Source organism: Pipistrellus hanaki, assembly GCF_964339955.1.
Source record: "Pipistrellus hanaki genome assembly, chromosome: 12".
Taxonomy (NCBI): Eukaryota; Metazoa; Chordata; class Mammalia; order Chiroptera; family Vespertilionidae; genus Pipistrellus; species Pipistrellus hanaki.
Genome location: NC_140514.1, coordinates 48,155,782 through 48,183,043, shown reverse-complemented (window position 1 = coordinate 48,183,043; position 27,262 = coordinate 48,155,782). Strand labels below are relative to the sequence as shown.

General features: G+C 55.1%; 2 protein-coding genes across 2 annotated transcripts in view; one reads left to right on the top strand and one right to left on the bottom strand.

The window, feature by feature from the left end:
• The window catches only part of CAPG (capping actin protein, gelsolin like), a 119,960-nt gene extending 107,814 nt beyond the window's left edge, over window positions 1-12,146 (top strand). The window contains exon 11 of the mRNA XM_084900273.1: window positions 12,136-12,146. The gene's annotated coding sequence lies outside the window, so the exon portion shown is untranslated. The remainder of the gene's footprint in view (window positions 1-12,135) is intronic.
• The window catches only part of TCF7L1 (transcription factor 7 like 1), a 161,869-nt gene that overhangs the window by 39,678 nt on the left and 94,929 nt on the right, over window positions 1-27,262 (bottom strand). The gene's annotated exons all lie outside the window — the stretch shown is intronic.

Genomic DNA, 27,262 nt, shown 5'->3' with positions numbered 1-27,262 from the left:
CTGCGGGGCCTGGGCGCGGTGTGTGGGGCCGGCAGTGCGGTCCCCCAGCCGCACAGGCCCTGCCTCAGCCACCCTCAGCCACGGGAGGGACTCTCCGCAGGCCCGGCCTGGATGCCCTCCTCCAGTTCTGCCCCTTCTTTGACTGAACATGGGTGGGTGCCCCATGGGGAGAGTTTGGGTGCCACTTTGACCAGAGGAGAAGGGTCATGGAGATAACCCAGTGGGCTGCAGCTCAGGCCTCCGGGCATCAGAGCCGACTGGAGGAGCTTTAAAAACACGGATCCCGCCCCCTCCCCCTATGATCCCCGTGCCAGGGGGGGCGTGAGCTTCCTTTCTAATGCTCCCAGTGATGTTCACGTGAGCTCAGAGTTGACCCCAGATGCTAACAACACCTGCCCCAGTAACTTCCTGCAGTTTCTGAACACGCTTTGGGCTTCTTGTGTCAGAGATGACCTCCAAGGACCCCTTTTATACCCATCCCCAGAGCAGGCACCCACCCACCACCTGCTCACTGAACATTAAAAAATTGACTGACTGATGAGAGAGAGAGAGAGAGAGAGAGAGAGAGAGAGAGAGAGAGAGATATTTGTTCTTCCACTTATTTACGCATTCAGTGGTTGCTTCTTGTATGTGCCCTGACTGGGGATGGAACCCGAAACCCTAACTTAGCAGAACAATGCTCTAACCAACCTGGTCAGGGCTTTCACTGAACACTGTTTAGTGCTGCTATATGCTAGGTACCATGGTTCACTCCTGCCTGAGTCCCTGGCCAGAATGCTATCTATTTTTCTGTTAAGCCTCACCCGAGGACATTTTCCATCTATTTGTAGACAGAGTGATCTGTCCCCTCCCACCTTCACCCCAACCAGGACTGGGGATCGATCCTGCCACTGGGCAAGTCCATTCCGGTCCTTTACCGGAATTGAACCCAGGACCTTTCAGTCCACACCAACTGACACTCTACCCACTGAGCCAAACCAGCGGGGGCCGGAATACTATGTTTTTCACAGAGGAATAGTCATAGGGCTAAGGCTCAGAGTGGAAGTCCCTGGCGAATGCAGAGAATCCCCAGCCCCAGAGCCACACCTGAGGGCCTCACCGATGAACCAGTGGATGAACCAGTGAGGGGGACAGGAAGCGTCTGCGCCCTGGTTCCTGCTGGTGCCACAGCGGCACTCCTCCCCTCCCCCGCGGCCTCGGGTGGGAGAGGGCTGCAGCGCACCCCCCACCCTCCCCCGCCAAACCCAGGGCTGGTTTTAATGGAATTTCAAGCATCCGGGCAGGGCCCGCTGGGTTGGGGAGGGGGTACATTTCAGAGCACAGAAGCCCTAAAAACGTTTCTGAACCTCATGTCGTTCCCAAGGGGCCTGGCGGCACATCGCCGTGGGCACAGCCTGAGGATGCGCCTGGTCACAGCACCGCCCTTTCCCGGCAGCTGTCGGGGAGTCGGACGGGAAGGTGGTCAGGCCTTGCTCGGTGCCAGGGCCTGGTGATCCCAAGGTTCCACCCCTCTGCCACTTCCGTCCCGAGACCCTGGCTCTTAACCACTGGCTCTGAAAGGCAATCACTGAACTGAGTGACAGCTCATTGTCCCGCCCCCAGACCGGGGATGCACACAGAGCCGGACTGGGTAAGGGTGCACATCGGAACGATTTTCCCCTAAGCTCGCCAATCACACCGTCTGTTGGGCCCCTTTGGTTTCCCATGCTGCGTTCTGAAATGCCTCCCTCTACTCTCCATTCCTTGAGGTCATGGGTGCTCCCTTAGGGTCACTCCAACACATGCTGAATGAAACTCAAGACACGGTTTGAGTGGGCCATTCATTTCTTCCTCCTTCATTTCCATTTCCCCCACAAAGAAAGCAAATCAGTGCAACTGCCCAGAGTTGCACAACTGGTTGGCCTCCGTGCTGCTGCTCTCTCTCCCTTATATAGTCTTCTTACAAAAACCCCAAACACCCCCCGTGGTCCCTTCCCCTGCTTCGGAGGCTTTGGCCCCTGCCATCTGGCTTCCACGGTTCTCCTTAAGGTTCCTGCTGCCTTCCTAACCTCCACATCCAAGGTCACCTTTCAGGCCTCCTCCCTGAGTACCTCCGCTTTGGCAACACCCTTCCAGCTGGTCTTCCACGCACTCTGCCCCTCTAAACGCTGGTGCTCCCCCCACCCTCCTCTCTGTGTAAGCCTGTCCACCCCCATGCTGGGCAGTGCTCACTCTCACCTCTGCGGCTGGCCCCAACCTCTCCCCTGAGCCCCTCACCCTCATTTCCAACTACACCCCACCACAGACAGCTCCATCCCACACACACGCATCAAAACCCAGCACCGATCCGATTTCCTAATGTTCCTCAAACCAGGATTCTTTTGAAAGCAAAAGGGAACCTTTTAACAATTGCACTGGGTGTGATGGGTCAGCTTGCCTGGACCACAGGGGGCTCAGTATGTGGTTAACATGACCCTGGGTATTTCTGGATGAGATTAACATCTGAACCCGTGGACTGAGCAAGGCAGAGGGCCTCTGCAATGCAGGCAGGCCCCCTACGCTCAGCTGAAGGCCTGAACAGAACAAAAAGGCGGGCCGCCCTCTCCCAGGTGAAAGAGTGTCTTCCTGTCTATTGACCTTTGACCTGGGCCGTGGGCTCTTTTCCTGTTTGGGGACTCAAAAAACGAACTGAAATAGCAGCTCTTGCTGGGAGGCGAGCCTGTCAGCCTTCAGAAATCGTCGTCTCTCCTGGTTCTCAGGTCTTCGGCCTCAAACTAAAATTAAACCATCAGCTCTCCAAATGGTTAGTCACCCTACAGGTCTTGGGACTGCCAGTCTCCATAACAGCGTGTTTACACACACACACACACACACACACACACACACACACCCCTATTGGTTCTTTTTCTCTGGAGAACCTGACTAATACAAGGGACAGCCAATGTGAACCAGGACACATGGCTGCCCTGACTACTGACCATTGTACAAACTTGGGGGTCATTTTGGTTTCTTCTTTCCTTCCCTCACCCCGACATCTGATAGAGGACCAAGCCACGCATTCTAACTCTGGAATGTCTCTCAACTCCTCCCCTCTCCCATTCTCCTCCTTTCGGCCCTGACCTTGCAGTGGCTCCTAACGCACCTCCTGCCTGCGCCCTTCCAGGCCAGCCCATCCTTCACGCTGCTGATCGGCACTGATTGCCCAGGGGGCTGCCAGCTCCTAATGCCTGCAGAACAGAACATGCCTGCTCTGTGGGCACCGAGGCCCGGCCCACCCTCTTCATCTCCAGGAGCCTGCCCCGACCTCCACCAACAGCCTCCAACCATGGTCAGGCTGCCCCGAGACCCTCTGTTCTTTGAGCGTTTCACTGCCCATGCCCTGAGCTCTTTGGCAAAAGCTGCCAGGTTTTCACTAGGGGCTGTACCACACACCTTTGGTCAGAGGCCCAAGTGCCAGCAAGGGGCTCCCGAGGGACCTCAGCTCTCCCCAGTGCTTTTGGAAGATGTGAAGCCATCAAATGTATGAGAGAGAGAGGGAGAGAGAGAGAGGAGGGGGAGAGGGAGAAGGAGAAGGAGAAGGAGAAGGAGAAGGAGAAGGAGAAGGAGAAGGAGAGGGGAGAGAGAGAGAGAAAGAAGAGAAGGGGGAGGGGGAGTGGCATACTGAGCCTTCTCATACAGAGGACAGGCCTCACGGTGGCCTCTCTATTATCCCTGGAGTTCCGTGTGAGCGGTGAGAATGGGGTTATCTGAAGCCACAGAAAGCAGCAAACACCTAGTGTTCCTCTCCAGTTCCCGCCCAGGTAGCCTCCAAAGGGCGTGTGCCCGAGGAGGGGGCGAGGGTAACGCGAGGCACCGCCTCCAGGTCCCACGACGATTCCTGACCTTCAATTCCTGACCTTCCCGCTGCTTCAGGGTTCCCCGGCCTCCAGGGCTGCTGGCTATCCCCCACGTATGGAAGGGCCGTTCTCCCGTTTGTTTTCTTCCTATCTGGGCAGTATCTTTGGGGGGGATCTTCCTGGGAGACACTGGACCTGGATCCTCAACAAGCCTTGGGCGGCGGTGCCTGGAGCCGCCACCTCTTTACTGGGGCCTGGAGACACACAATGTCTCCCAAGCCGCAGCCTCTGAGCCCCGCAGACCGCCCTCTCCCTCCCTCCACTGGGCCTGTCAGAGGCCCGGGGGCCCGAGAGACTGCCTGAGCTTCAGCGAGAGCCACTTCCCCCCGCCCCGGCGGCGAGGCTGGCTTCCGGTCACGGCTAAAGCCCATCTTCTTGCCCTTACACCTCTGGCAGGACCCACGAGTGCGGTGGAGCCACACACACAGCCCTCGCCTCCCCCCTTCCCTCCCGCGTGGGCAGGAGCTGTCCACGACAGACCCTCCGGCAGGTTCGTTCCCTGGGCCCGAGCCCCCGATGGTCACGGCCGCAAACCCGCTGGCAAGGCTCTTCCTTTAAAGCAGGGGTGTCGAACTCAATCAGAGAAGGGGCCAAAATCTAAAATCCAGCCTAAATCGCGGGCCGAATGGTTTACTGAACAGTCATAAACTGACAATGTCATAAACTGACAGCGGAGTGCAGTGATGACAGCGCGGTGCGGGCCACATTGCAAGGCCTGGCGGGCTGGATTTGGCCCGAGGGCCTTGTGTTTGACACATGTGCTTTAAAGCCTGTGTGGAGAGCGGCTGCGGAGCAGGGCGTCCAGGCTCGGTGTGTGTGAGGCATCTGAGCAGAAACCAAACGGCGTCCTGGTGTTACAGTTAACCTGGAGGGTGGGCTTTCGGGGCTGACGTGATCCCACTAACATTATTACAGGTGAACGCTACAGCTTCAGCTTTGGACGCACCCCCACACCCCGGCAATAATTCCGCACGGAACCGTGCTCTGGTACACACTCAACCGCCACCCAGGCACTCTCAGCCACGAAGATGCTGATTCCAAGTGGCAGAAAGGGTACCGGCAGGGAGGATCTCAGAAGGCACGGGGCCCCTCACCAAGAGACAGGAAACGCTGAGCCACTCCAACCAAACCCCCAAGGCCCAGCGGAGCCACACCACTTCCACATCCTGGAGTGGAGGACCGCTGGGATGGAGTCTGCCACTTGGGTGTACCTTAAGGTGACCAGAGGTCCCGATTTTTAACAATTTGGCCTGTGGCGTTTTAAAAGAGTTCCGATTTTTTTTTTTTTTTTTTAATTGGGACATTTTTTAAAATGCCGTGGGACGCGGGACAAATTGTTAAAAATGGGGACTGTCCCGCCAAAAGCGGGCCGTCCGGTCACCTTAGTGTACCTGTTCTTTCTAGAAAGGGCTGAGGGGATACTGAGCTTCCTGAAAGCGAGAGAAATTTAAAAAAAAAAAAAAATATATATATATATATATATATATATATATATATATATATTATTGATTTTTACAGAGAGAAAGGGAGAGGAATAGAGAGTTAGAAACATCGATGAGAGAGAATCATCGATCAGCTGCCTCTTGCACACCCCTTACTGGGGATGTGCCCGTAACCAAGGTACATGCCCTTGACCGGAATCGAACCTGGAACCTTTCAGTCCGCAGGCCGACGCTCTACCCACTGAGCCAAACCGGTTTTGGCGCGAGAGGGGTTTTTAAAACACTTTGACTGGCTGTGGTGCAGGCCACTGTGCTGGCAAATGGCCAGGCCCGAGCCTGAACGTCACATGCGAGCTTTCTCTAACAGGCGCGTCAGAAACATCAATATCGCTTTCCTGCTTGAATTCCAGCCTCCTCCCCTGGCACACAGGGCGGGGGCACTGCCTCCTGCCCAGGGCTGTGCCGAGGCTGGGATGCACGCGGGATTGGCTCCTGGGAGGTCTGCAAAGGCCTTTGGCCATCTTCCTCCTCCCTCCTTGCTGATGTCAAGAGGACACTGTGGACCGGACGGTGCCTGCTGTCATGAAGGAGGGGAGCTTGCGAGGCCTGTCCTCCAGGGATGTCTCGGTTCCAGGTGCTCAGATTTGCCTCCAGGAAAAGGAGAAGTGAGCTAACCCTACAGTTTGGTGCAAAGCCCTATAAACCTGCCGGGTGCGTGTCCCTCTGCGAGGCCCCTGCCTCCCACAGAGTCTGGCGTCCCGGCCAGTCCTCAGAAACACCCCCGGCCAGCCTGGCCCCTCCCCTCCCCTCCCCTCCTCATTCGGCAGGCCGGCATTTCACAGCTCTCCATCAGCATCTATGATTGTCCATTGTTCAGAAAAAAAAAAAAAAAAGAATCAAGCCCCAACTTGAGGCTTGCATTCAACTTTAAAAATGGTGAGGCTCTAAGGGCCCAGCTATTTTCCAAAAGATTATTCTCCAAGGGATAAAGAAAACAAAAACGGCTAAATCTCAGAATGTCTCAGCCTCCGCTATCCCACGGACCTCTGCACCCCCTGAGACACAATTTTTCAATAGGAAACTGGGCTGAAGTTGGAGGGCAAGGCCTGGAGGAGCTGTTCCGTTCCTACCACGAAAGACAAGCTCGGATTCTTTCGCAATTCCGCCTCGGGCTGGCCCGGCTCTCTGCTTTACGGGGCCAAACCACGGAAAGGATACATGAATGCAAAACATTTGCCTCACAGCAGCGCTCACGGAGATTCTCCACAGATAAACCCACCCCAGAGATAATGAAGACGGGCCGGCCTATGGGGCTTGTTGGAGGCTGCCTGCCCCGTGCTCCTCGGGGGTCTGGATGTGTCTGCGCGGAGGGAGGCCCTCCTGACACAGCGGTTTGAGAACATCAACACGGGTCCCCGGCACACGGTCAGCCTGCAGCCCGCAGCCCCTCGTTCCACACATCCTCGCTGTGCAGGCAGCGTGCGCACCGCGGCGAGGGGTGACACGGGGGCAGAGAGCCCGGGGGGCTCAGGAGGCGCCTCGGGTAGGACTTGTGCCCGAGTGACAAGCACCACAGAGTGCGAGTATGCAGGGAGGCTGAGAGGTGGAATCTGACCGGGAGGGACCTTGAAGAGTGGAGAGTCCAGGTTGCCACCTGGACAATTGACACAGAGCTGGGCGCTATTTCAGACTCATGTTCTGCCAGTCCGGCGTGGCTCAGTGGTTGAGTGTTGACCTACAAACCAAGAGGTCACTGTTTGATACCCAGAAAGGGCACACATGTTCGGGTTGCGGGCTTGATCCCCAGTGTGAAGCAGCAGGAGGCAGCGATCGGTGGTTGTCTCTCTCTCTCTCTCTCTCTCTCTGATATACATAAAAATATTTTTAAAGCCGAAACTGGTTTGGCTCCGTGGATAGAGCATCAGTCTGTGGACTGAAAGGTCCCAGGTTCGATTCCAGTCAAGGGCATGTACCTTGGTCGCGGGCACATCCCTGATAGGGGGTGTGAGGGAGGCAGCTGGTCGATGTTTCTTTCTCATCGATGTTTCTAGCTCTCTATCCCTCTCCTTTCCTCTCTGTAAAAAAAAAAAAAAAATCAATAAAATATATTAAAAATATATTTTTTAAAAACCACCAATGTATTAACAAATAAGCAGAGGTTTTGAACCCAAAGGCTGCAGGACTATGCTTTCCTGAGACAGCTTTGGAGGGGGGCAAGGTGAGTGCCTGTGACTCGGGAAGACGGCAAGCCCTCACCTAGGACCCTGGGGCCCGGGATGGAGTGTGGACGCGAGCCCACATGCCAACACATTCGCTACAGCGCACGCCAATCCAGTGCTCTATGCACTCTCTCCTCCTTCCTTGACAACGACACCTGCCCGACGGTGTGCAGAGGCTGGGTTCAAATGGAGAATTCCTAGACTTCTGGTTCAGGACCTGCCTTTCCACTCCCAGGTCCATCCTGTGCCAGGAGGCCTCACGACCACCACACATGGGAACAGCCCCCTCCGGCTAGGGGAGTGCTCAGCAGGACTCAGGCCATGCCCAGGAGAACGAACCGGAGGAAGAGACTGGCGCAGGCCCCCGAGTCCCAGACCCCGGGGGTGCTGCACCCCGTGGGGAAGGCAGGGGTGAGGGCGGCAGAGCAGGCGGGGCCCCTCGTGCTCGGGCCCGGGAGCGGCCGTGTGCCCCGGGGAGGGGCGGTTCCGCAGACCGTGATGCGCGGTCTGCGTGGTTTTGATTAGGACGGTGCTGGAGGCTGACCTTCCTCCCAGAGAATGTCTACAACAACAGTGGTTTTCACTTAATCCCCTCGTCACGCCGGTGAGTTCAGCACTGCTGTTATTCCCGTTTCACGTACCCGGAGACTAAGATTACAGAGAGGTTTTCATTTCACCAGGGCCACACAGCGAGCAAGGATCTGAGCGTTACGCCGAGTCTCGTGGCCTAAAGACACGCAGAGGAACATCATTTCCTGATCCTGAGTCATGGGATCGGGGCCGGGAGGAGCCAGGAGCGTCGTTAGGTCGGACTCCCCCAGGGCGGCTCTGCGGGGGGGCCGTGCAGAGGAGGGCCCGGGGCTCCGCCCGCTGAGCAGGGGGCACCGGCTCCCGGTGAACGGGAAGCCACCGGGCAGGGCCCTGGGAGTTCTTCCCTAAAGCCCCTTCCGTGCTTTCTCCAGATCCCGAGAGGGCGGCGGGTCCCGGCGGGTCCGCTGCTCTATGTCATTCTGCCTCCAGGCGCCCGAGTGATCACAGACCCCGCAGCCCTCCCCGCTCCCCCCCACAGCCATGTCGGCCCGGCAAGGCTTTGCTGCTGGGAAGGAAGACCTTTTTTCATTTATTTAACTTTTAAAAACTAAGATAGGAAATGTATATAGGTAAGGGCACAAACCCTGTGTGCGTGTAGCTCAGTGACGTTTTAATATGTACGCATCACGTAGCCACTGCCCTGACCAAGATAACGCTTTGACTGACTGTAAATCGCTGCAGTGACATTCCAACACATTTTCCTTGTAAAACATATCAGCTGACCCCCCTCTGACCTCCCTCCTAGCGCCTCCCGGTGTCCCGTCCCCCTAAGGCCCCAACTCGGGTGTCAGGAAGGGGCTGCCCGGGGCGCTCCCAGCCCTCAGGCAGCGAAGCGCCTGACCGAACAGGTTTGGGACCTTCCGGAACATTCCTTTCCTCATGCCCACCCCTGCCCCCATCTCATTCCTGCAACAGACGAGACAGCCCGTGGCTTCCCGCTCCGCTCGCACAGCTGCCTCGCTGCACATCCTCCTGAGGCCTGGGGTGCGGCCCCCACCCGCTCGGAGGCGGCCCCCAGTCTAACCCGGACCCTCCACGTTTGGCTGCTGCAAACAAAGAGCGGCCTCCAGGCGCAGGGCCGCGGGGCCTGCTCGGTGGAGGGGCTGGGGGCCGCCTAAGCCAGAACTGCCCGAACGGGTTACATTCCAACAAGATTAGCACAAGGCCTGGCCTGCACGGGAGCCCCCGGCCCCCCTCCGCTGCCAGACCATGAATAGGACTTTTTAACTATTTCCCTCCTCCTCGCTGTCCAGTCTCACAGGCTGACAACGCTCCCTGCTGTTTGCACATTAACCTCCATTTGCCAGGCAGCCTCTCGGGCCGCAGATTAACACCCTCCAGCCAGACAATGGGCTCCAGACAAAGGTCCCGGCCCAGGCAGTCACTGCGCGGCAGCCGCTGCCCAGGGGGCTGTGAGATGAGGGCTGGGGGTGCTGGCGCAGACCCGCCGTCCCCACTCTGCTCCGTGCAGGCTTGTGGTGATGGAGTTCAGGCCGGGGAGGGTTCCCGCCCCTAGGAAGGCTGCAGGGACAGGGTCTCCTGAGGGATGGGGCACCATGATGAGCTTTCCTCCTTTCTCCAGGTAAAACTGGGTCCTGGGGGGCCCAGGGGAGGCCTGACTCTGGCTCCTGCCCTGAGGCTCCCAGGGGAAACTGCAGCCCTGACTGGTAGTCTCGACTCGGTGTCAGAGCCGTGTTCTTACTTGGAGTGCAGGTGCATGCACACACGCACGCACGCATACACACACAAACTTGGAAAAGCAGCAGCAGATCAGAGGGGACGGGGAGGTGGAAGGGTGCAGGAGGTCCTTCAACAGCGGCTCCTCAGCCCCAGCCCCGGCCCCAACCCCGTGGAAAAGGCCTGGCCCTGGGATTTAGAATCTCGCTTCCAAGTGATTCTAATGCAGCTGGTCCAGAAGCAGAGCCTCTCAGAGCAAGAACGTCCCGGTGAATCAGACGGGGAGCTGGGTGAAAGCAGGTTTTGGGTCAACAGGTCTGGGGTAGAGCCTGAGATGCTCCCCTCCTGACGAGCTCCCAGGTGACGCTGTCCGAGGGCCACCTCCGAGTGCTGGGCACCGAGAGGCCTCCCCAGGAGGCAGAACCCTCCCCATGTGCCAAGTGGTGGTCTGGCTTCAGTCCCCCCCCCCCCCTCTCTCAGGGCAGCTAGCCCAGCTGGGCACCCCTCTGCTGGGCACCCTTCGTCCTATCAAGACAGTCTGAAGCCCCTCTTCTCCTGGCTGGGAACTCTGGGCCCTCCTGCGAAAACCTTTCGACTTCCTCACCTGCCCATGGGCCGTGCTGGCCAACAAGGCCATTTTTCTGCCCCTCGTCCTGGTCACATACTATCACAGACCTGAGAGGGGGCGAGAACAGACCGGCCAGGCTATTAGGGGTAGGGGTGGGAACAGGGCCCCAACGGAAACAGAAACCAGAGTCCCAACCCTGGGGCAGTGAACATACAAGGGACTGAAGGACAATTAAAAAGCAAGCACCACAATTAATAGGGTTTACACAGGCAAAACTCATTAGTGCTGGTGGGGTGCTGGAGGGAACCGTTACCGGCACACCCTTTCTTGACAGATAGCACAAATTAACTGCAAACAAGACTGCCACGGGGTGTTTAAAAGGCTGCGAAGCAACCTTTGAGCCCACAGAGGAGGTGAGAGGGCCGCTGACCTGCAATGGACGCACGCAGGCCCTGGCTCAGTGCCCCCCGCCCCCCCGCGCCCCCCCCCCCCCCCCCCCGGCTCAGATTCCCGGCGAAGTTCAGATGCAATAAACCGGTGTTCCTCTGAAAGGTTTTATAATTCAGAAGACTCCCTAATTCACAGTGACACTCCGCACCCCCAAGGCTGGATGAACTGCTGGGCTCCTGATCCCGCTAAGGGACCTCACAGTCACTGCTGCAGGGGAAACACGAGTGGGGTTACATGTGCGGTGGCAGCAGGTCTAACAACGGTCACCGCGAAAGAGATGGCGTCAGAGCCACCGCCAACACAGCCTGCACCAGCCGCCCCGCACTCAGGACCCTCAGTTTTCCACCCACAGACCCCACTTCTTCTTCTTTTTTGTTTTTAAATATGTATATTTTATTGATTTTATACAGAGAGGAAGGGAGAGAGATAGAAACACCGATGAGAGAGAGTCATCGATCAGCTGCCTCTTGCACACCCCCTACTGGGGATGTGCCCGCAACCAAGGTACATGCCCTTGACCGGAATCGAACCAGGGACCTTGCAGTCCCCAAGCCGACGCTCTATCCATTGAGCCAAACCGGTTTCGGCAGAACCCACTTCTCGTCCCCTGCTAGGTCATGGACTGGAGCACAGCCGAGCTAGGACTACCCCTGCTGTGGTTACCTTGGTCTGAAGGTACCTTCCCAAGCTCGGCTTCCACTTGTCAAAGGTACTGGAATAACTCAGTTCATAAGGTGGGTGAGGTTTAACTGAGCTCATGTTACAAGCACAGGACCTGGACTTTGCAAGCCCTGAAAATGGCAATATGAAGTAGGAACTGTTTTTGTTGTTCGATGTGAGAGAGACACATGGATTGGTTGGTTCCCAGGGTCGGGGATAGAGCCTGCAACCGAGGTACGTGCCCTTGACCAGAATCGAGCCCAGAATGTTCAGTCCATAGTAGGCTGAGCCCCATGGGCTAAGGCAGAAACTTTTTTATATATATCCTCAGCTGAGGACATTTTCCCATGGATTTCCAGAGCAAGTATAAGAGAATGGGAAGGACAGAGAGATGAAACACACCGATTGGTTGCCTCCTGCATGTGGAGAAGCCTACAACCAAGGTACATGCTCTTGACTGGAATCGAACCCGGGCCCCTCAGTCCGCAAGCTGACGCTCTATCCACTGAACCAAACCAGACAGGGCTTTTTATTTTTTATTTTTTAATGGCAGGAGAGGTGGTCCAATGCCCCTCCTCCTTCCTGAGGCTCCAAAGCACAGCTCTGTTCTCTTAGGACACTGACCTTCCAACGCCCTGAGGTCAGCCTGCACTCGTCTCGCCGCCCTGACGGAGGGGCAGGCAGCTGGCAGCACAGGTCACGGTCTGACTCGCCTTTGAACCCCCTGCCACGCTCAGCCTGACACCTGCAACCAGGAGGCACAGGCCACAGCACAGGAGGGTCCCCGGCCACGCACCCCAGACCGCTCCCCTGGAACCAGGCTGCCTCTGTCGGACCCGGAGCCACACCCTTCGTGATCGTGACCACCAACGCCTGGTGCTTTAGCATCAGACTCAGGAACCTGTCTGCCCCGCAGGGCCGTCCCTACTGTCCTTCCAGAGGCTCCTGACTCCTTCCGGAACCCAGACCCCTGGGGTTAGTCACTGGGGAGACTCAGAGTGTGCTGTGCAGCAGCCTCACCGCATGGACCCCACAGCCCACCTGGCGCTTATGGGAGCGGCCACCCGGCCGGGGCCACCGTCCTCCAGCCGGCATGCTGTGGCTGGACAGCATGGTCTCTCCTGGGGGTGGCGTGGGTCTAACCTCAGGCCCCTGAGACACTGCCCCGCTGCTTTCCCAGGCGTACGTTGCTGGTGTGGGCATCAGAGACCAGGTTTTCGGGGTTTAAAGTCAGAAAGCATTGCTGTTTCCTTGAGTTCTCCACTCTCTAGCTCTGGAAGGTTTATCTACCCCTCAGGGCCCGACAGGGGAGGCCCGGCTCGGAGGAAAGCCTCCCTGAGGCAGGGCTCCCTGTGCAGAGGGGGGACTCCTGGAGGCCCCAGCTCCGGGTCCCGGCTGTGGGGAGCCGCTGCTTACTAGTTCGACGACCCTGCTTGTGTGCAGACAGGTCTGAACCCTCCTTCAGAGGCAGCTGCAGGGAGGAGTCGCTCCGTTACACACATTCTTTCACGGCCTCTTTCTCCCTCCTCTTGGCTCCGTTCTGCCTCCACCTCCCTCCCCGGAGCCAGGGACGCCCCGAACTCCCCTGGAGGCGCTGAGCTGGAGCTGGGACCCCTTGGAAGGGTCGTTCTGAATCGGGTGTGACAGGAAGTGAACTCACTGCTGGGTGTCTGCCTGGAGAGCGGTCTGCTTACTCTAATAAGGGTGTAACCGCCTGCTGCACGGATGAGACTATCTTGAAGTCCTGTGCTTGCACGGGAGCCAGGCCTGCAGCTGCCAAGTCAGGCCTGTGGCTAAGGCTTCAACAGAAGAGGCCACTGGGCACCTGGACACCTGGACACCAGCAGTGCAGCCCCCCTGGGGCTGGGGGTGGGCTGGGGGCCACCTGGGGGCTTGCTGTTTCCTGGATGGTCACTCTCCCTCTCAGTCCTCTCCGCTATAGGACGACGTCTTTCCAGCCCCTGGCCACACCCCTCGGCCCCACCACACACAGACTCCAGCACAGAGGGAAGTTATAGAGTGTCTCTTCACTGCAGTCGGAGCCAGAGTGGGAAACGCAGCTAGTGGAAGGGGCCAGCAGAGCACTTCCTGAGTCGGATGTCAGTGAGAGGGGCAGTCGGGCAGCAGAGTCATGCAAGAGGGACCCGAGCGGTGAGGGCCAGCCAGCATCTAGCGTCAGCTGCTGTCTGGTCCTCCCCGGTAGCTCTGTGTCCTGCTGGCCCCTGACGAGAGAAGTGACTGGCGCTAGGCCGGGGCCAGACACGTGGGCCTGGTCAGCTTTGCCCAGAGGAGCAGTGTGACTTAGGCCCCGCCCCTCCGAGCACAACTGCCAGGAAAAGCCTTTATTGAAACACACGTGGGGTAAGCATTTGTTATTTACTCCATGTACGATGCAGAGGTTTGTTTGTTTTTATCGCTTCCCACAAGCCCTCTCCTTCAGCGTGATGATCATCACTCCGGACACAAATACTACCCAGACATGGGTCACGAAGGGGCGCAATGACCTACCCACTTGTCGCACTATCCTCTTCTTACTTATTCCAAAACACTATTCAGACAGCACAGCAAACTTCTTCATTTTCCTTCCCGCTCCTAAACTGTTAAATTAGCTGCACACCCCTCTCCCCCCGACCTCCCCAACAGGCTCCACAAACCTCTGACCCCAACGTGGGATCCTGATGCCGACGCCAGAGCGCTCGCCCCCTGCTGGTGGCCTCAGGCCCTGGTCGGCCTTTGGCCCCTAGCACACACCTAGTTAATCACTTCTCTACCACCTTTCTGCTGCTCAGACCGAACAATGAATGCCCTTCAGAGACCGGCCCCCAAAGGTGGTGTACCTGGGGCCCAGATGTGCCCAGGTCCCTTCGGAGAGAACAGCACCACCAGGGGATTTTTTTAAAACACACACACACACAAAAAAAAAACACAAAATAGTGTAACTACAAAGTCACTCCGGCTTATTCAACACCCCACTTTTGAACTAGGCTGTGTTTGAGATCTCAGCCTTGAGGGTTCCGAAAACCAGGCTCACGAGTGGCGGGGAGCGGCCGGGGGTGGGCTCCCTCCTCCAGAGAGCCTCGGGGCCTCTTCCTAACTGGGAGCTCAGTGCTGCCACACCGGTGGCTTGAAATTGGCCAGAGTGGGAGCATTTGCACATGAAAAGGACAGACGTGACAAATTAGAGCACCCTCCACCCTTAACATCTACCAGCACAACACTGCTGGTAACACCCTCCCCTCCTTTCTGTCACTAACGTAACTTAAAAGAAGCATTTATGGAGCACTCATACATTTAGACACCAGAACCCAGAAGACTAGATGCAAAAGCTCAAAGTGTAGAAACATAATGCTAATGTCCCCAAAACGTAAGTCTCTGCACATGCACCTCACTCAACTCTCACAGCAGCTCTGTGGGCAGAGCGTTCGTGCGCTGCCTTTGCACAGATGAGGAAACCAAGGGCTCTTCCCCACCCCGGGAGCCCATGGGTTTCTGAGGCCCGTGAGCAGAAACCTCAGGAAAATGCTCCATCAGAGCTCAGACCCTAAAGCAAATAACTTGGGGGGTGGAGGGAGGAATTGTCTCTGTGACACAAGGTGACAAAAATTCTCGGCCTAGCTGGTGTGGCTCAGTGGATAGAGCCTTGGCCTGCGGGCTGAAGGGTCCCAGGTTCCGTTCCCGTCAGGGGCACATGCCCCGGTTGCAGTCTCGATCCCCAGTAGGGGGCGTGCAGGAGGCATCTGATCAGTGATTCTCTTTCCTCACTGATGTTTCTATCTCTCTCTCCTCCCTTCCTCTCTGAAATCAATAAAAATGTTTTCAAAAAATTCTGCAAGCTCTGAGGAAGGTTCCAGAGACCCGGAAGGGCAGCCGAGGGGCAGTGCAAGCAGCCTGCACCAAGCAGGCCCCTCGTGGCAGCCACCCCCTGGCAAGCCGGGAAACCCCTTCGGCTCCTGGGGGAGGGAGAAGGAAGCCGGCGCGGTGTGTGATTGTAAGAAAACAACACAGCCCTAGATCCTCACAGCCGCACAACCAGGGAAAACCCAGGCCTTAAACTGCCGAGGACCTGGGGGTCCCCACAGCCAACACCCCGAAGGTCTCTGCTACCCTCCCAAGGGTAAGGTAACCAGATGTCCCGCTTTTTAAAAAAAATATATTTTTATTGATTTTTTACCGAGACAAAGGGAGAGGGATAGAGAGTTAGAAACATCAATGGGAGAGAAACATCGACCAGCTGCCTCTTGCACACCCCCCACCAGGGATGTGCCCGCATCCAATGTACGTGCCCTTGACCAGAATCGAACCTGGGACCCTTCAGTCCGCAGTCCGACGCTCTATCCACTGAGCGAAACCGGTTTTGGCAGAAGTCCCGATTTTTAACAATTTGTCCCGCGTCCCGTGGCGTTTTAAAAAAGTAGGGACTTCTTTAAGACGCAGTGGGACGCGGGACAAATTGTTAAAAAGCGGGACTGTCCCGCCAAAAGTGGGACGTCTGGTCACCTTACCCAAAGGGGGCTGCTCAAGACCCAGGGCCCACCCCATCCCGGGGCAGCGAGTGGCCCCTTTTCCCAGGCTGCTTTCCCTTCCGCCGGGTTCCCAGTTGGAAATTCTGGAAGGAACCGCTTTCTGCCTTCAGCATCCAAAGAAAGAAACTGCAATTAGCGAATCACAAAAATTAAACTTCTTAACGCTACTCCGTCTGGTGGAGGCGGTCACCCCCGCGCAAACCCCAGACACCAGCCTGGGCCTTGCCTCGGTGTAGACGCTTCGAGGAGAGGCAGGAACCCAAGCCCACTCCCCTTTTCCCTACTTCCTCCTGCCCTTCTTTTCCGCCCAGGGAATGAGTCCAGTCAGTCAACAAGTATTTATGGAGCGCCCACAGGATTGCAGCGCCGGGGAGGAGACGGGGGTTGCTGGACGCGGCCCAGGGCCGTTCTCACTGGAGACAGCAAAAGGAAATGTCGGGCCTCAGGCCAGGTCTGAACGGAGCAGGGAAGGGCCAGCTGCCACCCTGGGTGGGTTTATCCTGGACCGATCCCTCCCTCGCGCCCGGCCCCGCAGCCTCAGTTATCTTGAGGCCACAGTGGGTGGATCCGCCGTGAGCCATAATCAGGAACATTTCTGGAAAAACACAGGCACAACGCAACCATCCTGATGGTTTTGGGGTGGAGGCTGGGGGTTGATGGAGGTGCTCTTCCTCCTCCGACTCCCAAAGGGCCCCCCAACAATCAAAATTAAACCAGCCGAAACCGGTTTGGCTCAGTGGCTAGAGCGTCGGTCTGCGGACTGAAAGGTCCCGGGTTCGATTCCGGTCAGGGCATGTGCCTTGGTTGCAAGCATATCCCCAGTGGGGGGTGTGCAGGAGGCAGCTGATTGATGTTTCTCTCTCATCGACGTTTCTAGCTCTCTATCTCTCTCCCTTCCTCTCTGTAAAAAAAATCAATAAAATATATTTTTTAAAAAAAATTTAAACCAACGTGGTAGGATGTTCACCACCTCCTCCTCTGCAAAAGGTGTGAGAGCCGGAGGGGAGAGGGTGGGAAGACTAGGGCCGATGGAAACAGCCTTGTGGGGGCCTAACCGCCCCCCCACACACACCCCGTCCTGTGAATATGGGGTCGAATGTACGTGGTTCAGAGCCTTGCTGCTCAAAGTGTGCTCCCCGGGGTCAGCACCACCGTGTCCCCTGGGATCACGCTGGAAACGCAAAGTCTCGGGCACCACCCCGAGCTGCTGAAGCGAAACCGGCAGGCTCCGGGGGTGACTCCCAGGCACACGCGAGTTTCACACACAGCCGCTCAGACACCGGGCGACTGCGTGCCACTAAAGCCGCAGGGGCCCCCCGGCCACGTGTGGGGAGGGGCACACCGGGCCTCCTATCGCAGGGGGCCAGCGAGCAGGCTCTCTGGAGTCTCCGTTCACAAAGAGCGAGTATAAGGAAAGCCTAAAGATTTGCAACGACGGTTCCTGGGTTAAAAATAGATCGCCTGGAAGGACCCGGGTCAACACGGCACGTCTGTTTTGTCGACATAGGAAGACGCATCCTTGGGAGCCTATTGTAAGGTGATGGGACGTCCCGATTGTAACAATTTTTTTTAAAAAAAAAATCGGGACTTTTTAAAGACGCCGCGGGACGCGTGACAAATTGTTACAAATTGGGACTGTTCCTCCAAAAGCGGGACGTCTGGTCACCTTAGCCTATTGCAGGTGTCGGCAACCTACAGCTCCAGAGCCGCATGCGGCTCTTTTGAAGCTTTACCGCGGCTCCGGCAACTTGCAAGCCTGTGTGAAAATGGAGGTAACGTCTTACAGCCCTGATGTGCTGACACTGTGCACTGAGGTTCAGGAGCAAAAATCCCATTAACCAGGTAAATTAAATATTTTAATTAGCTATTAATTTGCAAAAATATATTTTACATTGATAAGTGAAAAAGTCCCTTTTTTCTTCAGATTGACGGCTAACTGCATGATCCGGTATATAGCATGAAGGTAAGAAACAATATATGCAGAGTTATATTTGTTTTAAATGTCGCAATGGTTTTGCGGGTCCCAGGTTTTTTTTTCCTTCGGAAACGGGTCCAAGTGGCTCTTTATATCTTAAAGGTTGCAGACCCCTGGCCTATTGGAACGAAATGCAGCCCGCCCCCAGGCCGCCGGCCTCAGGCCTGCATCACACTGCAGCCACAGTGCCCGCTGGCCTGGACACCTCTGTTTTAAACAGAAGCATGTTTGAGTGACCTGCACCGCTGCCGTTAGGGTCGCCACATCTGGGGGAAGTCACGGCACACCCCCGCACATACATACGGTGGGGTTAATAACAAATAACATGTTTGGAGGCTGGTACGTAAGTCTGCAGGCGGAGGGAGCCACTGGAGATGTTAATTTGCATGTTCACAAAGGAACAGAATCCAGCTGCAACATTAATGCTTAATTTGGCCAGAGAAACAACCTCTCCCTGGGCATGCTCTAAATTTAAAGCTGATTTTCAAACCCTCCCCATGTTGACCAAAACTTAAATTTAGCCGCTGGAGGAGACTGGATTTTATTTTATCCCCACCCTCCCCCCTCCCCCGTGAATTCTGAAACAGTGCAAATAGAAAAAGCCCATGTTTAAGTTTTGCAAGTTAAATACAAGTATCTGAATAGTGTTGGTGCAAAGTTTCTCAAAATACTCATGCTGGCATAGGGAAAGAAAAAGAAAAGAAAGAATTGTCTAACGTAGGGGTGTCGAACTCAATCAGAGAAGGGGCCAAAATCTAAATCCAGCCTAAATCGCGCGCCAAATGGTTTACTGAACAGTCATAAACTGACAATGTCATAAACTGACAGCGGAGTGCAGTGAAACGGGAAGAGATTTCCTCTCATAAGGCTCATGAACTAGGGGCTTGTTCTACTTTAGCTGTTGCTCTCTGGCCTCCAATACTTGTTTTCAGTGTTTGAAGTAAAATGTGAAAAGCATAGTAGCCTTTAGAAAGATACATCTGAAGAAGGATGTATAGGGGTGTGTGTGTGTAGGGGGAGAGATTATAACGCAGTCATATTTGTATACTATAGTAATCTATATATATAAAAGCCTAATTGACTGAACGACCAGTTGACCGGTTGCTATGTCATGCACTGACCACAAAGGGGCAGACGCTCAACGCAGGAGCTGCCCCCTGGTGGTCAGTGTGTTCCCACAGCCAACCTCCTGCGGCTGGGCCCCATCGGGCTGGCAGGCCAACCTCTCACAGCCTCTCCCTGCAATTGGAATCTCCCATGGCTCTGTTTGGCCCTGATCGCAGGCCAGGCCGAGGGACCGCTATATGCACAAATTTGTGCACGGGGCCTCTAGTATACTGTCACGTACTACATATTCACTGTAATGTATTACATACACCATATTATATATATGGTATGTGTAACAGTAACAGGTAGCTTGGATGTCTTCGGGGAACTGGTCTTGGCAAGCTTTGTTCACTTCATCAGGTTCTCCAGGAATGGGTGTGTGTGTGTGTGTGTGTGTGTGTGTGGTGAACTCCTCCAGCACATGGATTTGCTCAAACATCTGCAGGAAGATGGGAGGAGCCCGTGTGGAGATGTGAGCACAGGGGGACAAAGAGAACTCGGAACCAGCACAGTCAACTGCTTCAGTTATGAAGAAAACAGCCACCGAGTCCTCCAACCCCCGTGGCAGGTACCTCCGGGGAAGCGCTGGCACTCACACCCTGCAGGCGTGTGGGGAGCCGGGACCACAGGGCAACGTTCTGGCCCCACAGGGACCAAGGGGGCGGGAGGGAGGGAGGGAAGGAAGGCTGCTCGCCGCCCGATCTCCCGGGCAGACGAGGGTCTAATAGCTCTTCTTGGGGGAGCACGTTTCAGAGGACGGACGGCGTGACAGCGGATTTCACGAGATACGAGAACACCTTGTTAAATGCCTGGGAGTCCTTAGGATTCCAATCCCACGGAGCCTCTGGCCCATCTGTTAGTAATAAATGCCAGTGGCGGGATCCGTGAATACACTTGTCAAAGGGGCTACTTCCTTCCCTCTCCCCCCTGCTGGCCCCCGGCCCCCGGCGAAGGCCAGATGTTGGAATCGGGAGACCTGGGCTGACAGCCCGGCCCTGCCGGGGGCAAAGCTGTCACCTCCATAAGCCTCAGCTCGCTGTCTATGAAACAGGAGCTATTAAACCCGCATCACTTAGTGCTTGGAACTATGGTATTTGAGGATCAAATAAGATATCGGATCTTGTCCTTAGGTATGTCCATCAGCCATTAAACCAAGCATGTACAATATAACCTGGGATGTCTGCGGGTGAGGCTGCGGGTGTCGGGAGAGTGAGTTTCCATCTTCCCTGTCAGGAAAGGCATGTGAACCTCCTCACAGTCCTCCCCCACCCCACCCCCTGCCCAGGCCCCCCGAACAAGCTTGCCTCTAAACGTTTACACACTTAGAATTCATTAAGCAATTAAATCCATTCAGATCTAATTGAGTTTTCCCTTTGCGGGCAGCCTAAGGTTCCTCACAGCCCGTAACGCTCGTGTGTCACCGGAAGCCCAAACCCCACCCCACTCGCTGTGCTGCGATGTCCATCCCCAATGTTCCTCCGACGCAGGACTTAAGCTTCCTGGACGGCTTGTGACATCGGGAGGCCAGAACCAAAGAACCAAGCCAGCCCCCACCAGGAGCAGCAGCGATCACCACCACCACCACGCGCACCGTCACCGGGGGGATGGCCCCGCCCTGAGCCGCCCGCCGGAAGGAACACCGGCTGCCATTCATCCGGAGAACGTGCTGCGGGAAGGCCGGCCACTCGTGACCAAAGCCAGCAAGGCACCGCCCACCAGGGCATGGCTGTCCCCCAACGGTTCCCACCTGACAAGCCCCCTCCCGTGTGTGGACAACCCGACTGTGGGCTCATTTTAAAGAGGCCCGATCCTGCCGAAACCGGTTTGGCTCAGTGGATAGAGCGTCAGCCTGTGGACTGAAAGGTCCCGGGTTCGATTCCGGTCAGGGGCATGTACCTTGGTTGCGGGCACATCTCCGGGAGGGGACGTGCAAGAGGCAGCTGATCGATGACTCTCTCTCATCGATGTTTCTAACTCTTTATCTCTCTCCCTTCCTCTCTGTAAAAAAAAAAAAAAAAAAAAAAAAAAAAAAAAAAAAAAATCAATAATATATATTATAAAAAAAAAAAAATTAAAGAGGCCCGATCCTGCCGGGCCGGCGTGGCTCGGTGGTTGAGCGTTCGGTGGTTGAGCATTGACCTATGAATCAGGACATCACGGTTCGATTCCTGGTAAGGAACATGCCCGGGTTGCAGGTTCGACCCCCCAGTAGGGGGCGTGCCGGAGGTGGCCAATCAATGATTCTCTCTCATCATTGATGTTGCTCTCTCTCCCTCTCTTTTCCTCTCTGAAATCAATTTTAAAAAGAAGGCTGATCCTGCAGCTGGAAGGCGGCCTTGTGTTCCTAGTACTCTGTGGAGCTCCATTGACAGACCCTCACCCCTCACCCGGCCTTTCCTCGAGGCAGGTGCTCCCTCCTGTGCTGGCTTCCATGGCTCTGGCCCCGCGGCCCCGCCAGCCTCCTCCGGCCTCTGCGGCTGCTGCTCCTCAGTCTCCCGGGCCAGGTCCCGCTCTTTTCTCCAGAGCATGGGAGCTGCGGCCCCCAGGGCTCAGCCTCCTGGCTTTCATAACATCCATATGCTCGTGGCTTCAAAGTTTCTCTCTACCTCAGACCTCTCCCCTGAAATCCAGACTCCATCACCCCACTGCTCGTCACCACCCCCAACTGGAGGCCCCAAGAAGCAGCCCAAAAGCCCCCATGTTCTAAACGGAGCTCCCGGTCATTTCCTCCCCAACTGTTCCTCCCAGCAGCCCCCGTTTCAGTTATGCTCTTCCCTCGTGTGTCCAGCCTGCTGGCTCCCTTTGGTTTTTACTTAAGTCACCTCCCAGTGAGGCGTTCCATATATATTTATTGAATGAATGAATGAATGGATGGATGGATGAAGAAATGAACGGGCAGCTTTGCCCAGCTGGCCCCTTAATCTTTCCCTGGGGCTGGGTCCCGCACCCTCTGCCACCGCAGCCAGGGGGTGCTGTTCGCAGCGGCCCGGGATTGGCCGGGGCCCGTCTCCGCAGGCCCACAGGCTTCCTGAGGACAGGAGTGTGTCTTGTGTGTCCTCACATGTGCACTTGGCTCCTCGTATGGTGCAGGGCAGGTGGATCGACCGAATGAGTGAGGGAACCAAACATGGCCTCCCTTTCACAATAGCAGGAATCCTGCCCTCCCGGGCCCCTGACCCGTGCCCGGGGGGAAGGGGAGTGTGTGTGAGGGGGGGGGGGGGCTGCCACTTTGGCCAGGAGCTGTCCTCTCCCCACCTCCATCCCAGACGTCTTCCTGTTCTCCCTCATCCCTCCCTGTCCTGGGTGATTCGGACACAGACAGTGGCTTCACAGGAGAAATGAATTATTTCTCCATTCAGTCTCAAAAACAACGGGATCCGCTGTGAAGCAGGCACAAACCCAGCTTTCCTGTGTGGTCACCGGGCACCGACCCCTTTCTCCTCACACAGGCACAGAGATGGGCACCGCGGGCCACGATGCCTCCGCAGGAGCCGGGCACAGCACATCCTTTAGGAGCCCAAACCAGTGCGGGAATCCCCCTCTGAGCTACTAAACAGCCTACATTCAGCAGCCAAATCTTCTGTTCCGCCCCTGGGTGATGTCTGAGGGCGCCACCGCGTTCCCCTTCATCAAACAGAGACAGCCAGGGGCCTCAGCACCCGGGGACGCCGAGGAGCAGCCACAACACGCTAGCCCAGGGGTCGGCAAACTCATTCGTCAGCAGAGCCAGATATCAACGGTACAATGACTGAAATTTCTTTGGAGAGCCACATTTTTTAAACCAAACTTCTTCTAAAGCCACTTCTTCAAAATAGACTCGCCCAGGCCGTGGCATTTGGTGGAAGAGCCATACTCAAGGGGTGTGCCACCACTGCGTTAGAGAAGCCGTTCTTCTGAAACAGCATGCCGAGTGCGAAAGTGAGCCGAGGGTGGAAAAGCCGCGGCCGAGTGCATCGCAGCGCCGCACGTGTTATCCAAGGTACGCGAGGCCCAGCCAGCAGCCGATGCACGTTACTCACGGCTGAGGAACCACCGCGGCAGCGGCTGCGAGGAGGTCTCCGAGGCCTGTAGGAGGCCCCACGCGGCAGGGCAGCCACCCCAGGGGGGACAGGAACGAAAAACATGCCCTTTCCCTCAGAGCTTCTAAAAACGCAGCAGCATCCCAGAAGTCTGGGGCTTCGCAGCTGCTTCTGCCAACGGGAGGCTGAGAAAGAGGGGAGACAGAGGTGTCAGGGGAGAGCGCTGGCAGGAGGCAGACCCTAGAGGTTTGCAGAGAAGAAATGCAAAGAAGCAATCCACCCTGAGAAGCCTGAGCAGAGGGTGCTGCAGGCAGGAGGCTCAGGGAGAATGTCTTCAAGAAGCCTGGGCAGGGGCAGGGGTGGGGGTGGGGGTGGGGTTGGGGGTGGAGTGGGGTGCCTCTCGCTTGCCACCTGCACTGTCACTGTCACTAAAAACTGCAACGTGAGCCCCATTCACGGAGGGCGGCCGGCCGGAGACAAACCTCAGGGAGCTAGCTCCCTGGAGGAAAGGTGGGCACAGAGCGCCGTGCAGCTTCCCAGGCCAAAGAGAGAGTTGGTCTTCATAGTGTTACAGAGGTCTCAGCCCAGCCGGGGTGAGGAAGTTAAGCTGTCAAAACCTCAAGGCAATCGTTTTACTGAGGCATCCCATAGAAAAGGGAAAAGGGGGGAGAAATGGTTTTCAAAAAGAGTCTTGATTTTAGAGAGGAAGGGAGAAAGGCAGGGAGGGAGAGAGGTTTGTTGTCCCCCTTACTGATGCCTTCGCTGGTTGTTCTTTATTTGTGCCCTGATCTGGGTCAAACCCACAACCTCGGCACATGAGGATGACGCGCTAAGCAACCGAGCTTCCCGGCCCGGGCGTGGGAGAAAATTCTCAAGTGTCCGGTGCCATGTGCCCACAGACGGACAAGCGAGGATTTGGCCGGATGCTGGCGTCTTACCGGCTGACATGGGTTCTAGGCTGGCAGGGTTGCCGAGGAGGGCAGCAACCACAAGGTTTCCAGCCTCATGTACCCATGGACGAATGACGGGATCCCCTCAGGGCCAGCAAAGACCGGCTGGTGACAGCGAGGTCTCCCTTCCCTTGTGGTCCTGGAGGTAAATGTCTCATTTGATTTGAAATGACCAGATGGTGGATGTTCTCGTCAGATGATAATAGCTAGATGTTTTTAGAATCTAGGTCAGTGGTTAGCAAACTGCGGCTCGCGAGCCACATGCGGCTCTTTGGCCCCTTCAGTGTGGCTCTTCCACAAAATACCACGGCCTGGGCGAGTCTATTTTGAAGAAGTGGCATTAAAAGAAGTTTAAGTTTAAAAAATTTGGCTCTCAAAAGAAATTTCAATCGTTGTAGTGTTGCTATTGGGCTCTGTTGACTAATGAGTTTGCAGACCGCTGGTCTAGGTAACCAAAATGATTCCTCAACAGGAAAAAGGAAAGAAGCAAAAAGAAGGCGAAACCAGTTTGGCTCAGTGGTAGAGCGTCGGTCTGTGAACTGAAGAGTCGCGGGTTCGATTCCGATCAGGGCCATGTACGTTGGTTGCGGGCACATCCCTGGTGGGGGGTGTGCAGGAGGCAGCCGGTCAATGTTTCTCTCTCATTGACGTTTCTGGCTCTCTATCTCTCTCCCTTCCTCTCTGTAAAAAAAAAAAAAAAATCAATAAAATATATTAAAAAACAAAACAAAAAAGAAGCAAAAAGAAAATGGAAAGGAACATTTTTAAAATATATTTTTTATTGATCAGTGATGAATCATCGATCTGCTGCCTCCCACACATCCCCTACTGGGGATCGAGCCCGCACCCTGGGCATGTGATCTGACTGGAGTCAAACCGTGATCTCCTGGTTCATAGGTCAACGCTCAATCACTGAGCCACACTGGCCGGGCCTGAAAGGAATGTTTATAGAGACATAGAAACAAGCTTTCCCTAGACCCACATAACTGTCCTGGCGCTAAAGCACAGACAGAGTCCTAAAACAGAGAGCGTAGTTAAAATACTGAAAACAAACAGTGGCTGTATTTAATTTCCTTTTTAAAGTTTCTCAGGGAGCCAGTAAAACAAAAATAGCCGAGACCGGTTTGGCTCAGTGGTAGAGCGTCGGTCTGCGGACTGAAAGGTCCCAGGTTCGATTCCGGTCAAGGGCATGTACGTTGGTTGCGGGCACATCCCCAGTAGGGGGTGTGCAAGAGGCAGCTGGTCGGTGTTTCTAGCTCTCTAGCTCTCTCCCTTCCTCTCTGTAAAAAATCAATTAAAAAAAAAATATATATATATAAAAAATACACCTGGAGCACTAGCTGGTTTGGCTCAGAGCATCAGCCTGCGGACTGAAGGGTTCCAGGTTCGACTCCGGTCAAGGGCACATGCCCGGGTTGTGGGCTTGATCCCCAGTGGGGGTCGTGCAGGAGGCAGCCAATCAATGATTCTCTCTCATCATTAATGTTTCTATCTCTCTCTCCCTCTCCCTTCCTCTCTGAAATAAAAACTATATTTAAAAAAAAAAAAAAAAAAAAGCACAGCCAGGGTCTGATGTATCTTGTATGAACAAGGACTGCTTAAAAAATGCACACAGTAGTCTGTCTGGACCAAAAGAAAGGGAAGAAGACCCTCCCTATAGCTCTCCCTCCCCCAGGCACGATCCGTGAGTCAGTCAACAAGCTTCTGTCGAGTGGTACCCTGTGGAGGGCCCGGAGGACAGGGCACGTGCAGAGCCAGTGAGAACCCTAGTGTTCCCACACCAGGAAAGAAAGACCAAGAAATGCTGCTGCACAAAAGACCAAAGGACATGCTGTATGAAAACGCCGCGGAGGGAGACAAACCCTTTACAAGGGTGACCTTGGGCGCGCCCTTCCAGTGCAGTTAAATGTCACTGCTCTGAGAACGCGTCCTTTCTGGTTTCCTGACTCTGCAGAATCCAAAGCTAGCATAACGAATTAAACCCCTCCGGCTTCCTTCCTTTCTCCATTTCCTCAAAAACAAAAACAAAAGCCACAGATTTAGGGTTTCCATTAAAAGACAAGTTTAACAAAAAGCATCCCACACTTTTACATGGCGAGGGAAACAATACATTTCTCTCTTATTTTTAAAATTTTTTTTTTTTTTTTGCGTTAGATTCCTTTTTCGAATATCAGCCAGACCAGACACTACATTCCGCCAGCGAGCACTCTAGTCCGTACGCACATGCGCTGCCGGAGGCCATTTGCGGCTTTAATTGTTGCCCCGCTATCTCTCCCCTGTGTGACATGGAAACTGTTAGAATCAGGAGGGAAATCCCCACACCGGCCCTTTTACTCTCCACCACACTTTTGGGATGAGAACCTGAGGTTTATAAGCTCCAAATCTCCATCACAATCCTCAGGCTGTCGGGGTGTGTGTGTGTGTGTGTGTGTGTGTGTGTGTGTGTGCAAGAGACAAGGGGAGGCCCCAAGCAGCCACTCCCATCACCGCCACTCCCATGTGGCTTCTGAGCCCTTGAACTGACAGTGCCATACATGTCAACATACACAGGAAACAGTACGGAAAAAGAACGTGACGCTTCAATAATAATTTTTTATATTGATTATATGTTGAAATGATAATAATGGTAAGCCCGGTTAAATTAAGTGCATTGTTAAAATTAATTTACTTGTTTCAATTCTTTCTTATTTTTAAAAATATATTTTATTGATTGTTTGCAGAGAGGAAGAGAGAGGGATAGAGAGTTAGAAACATCGATGAGAGAGAAACATCGATCAGCTGCCTCCTGCACACCCCCTACTGGGGATGTGCCCGCAACCAAGGTACATGCCCTTGCCCGGAATCGAACCTGGGACCCTTGAGTGCCCAGGCCGACGCTTTATCCACTGAGCTAATTCTTAGGGCTAATTCTTTTTTAATGTGGCTACTAGATAGTTTAAAATGACTTCTGTGGCTAACTACCTATAACAAATAAGAGCTTAATGTGCTAATTAGACAGGACATTCTTCCAGCTGACCTTCTGGAGGAAGTGAGGGCTGCAAGGAAAACCCGCGTCCTGGGGGCCAGAGGGGAGCCGGAGCCGGCAGCCAGGGAAGGAAAGCCCATTCTTGCATGAATCTCGTGCATAAGGACTCTAGTATATACATACATATAATACATACATACATACATACATATATACATACATACATATATACATACACATA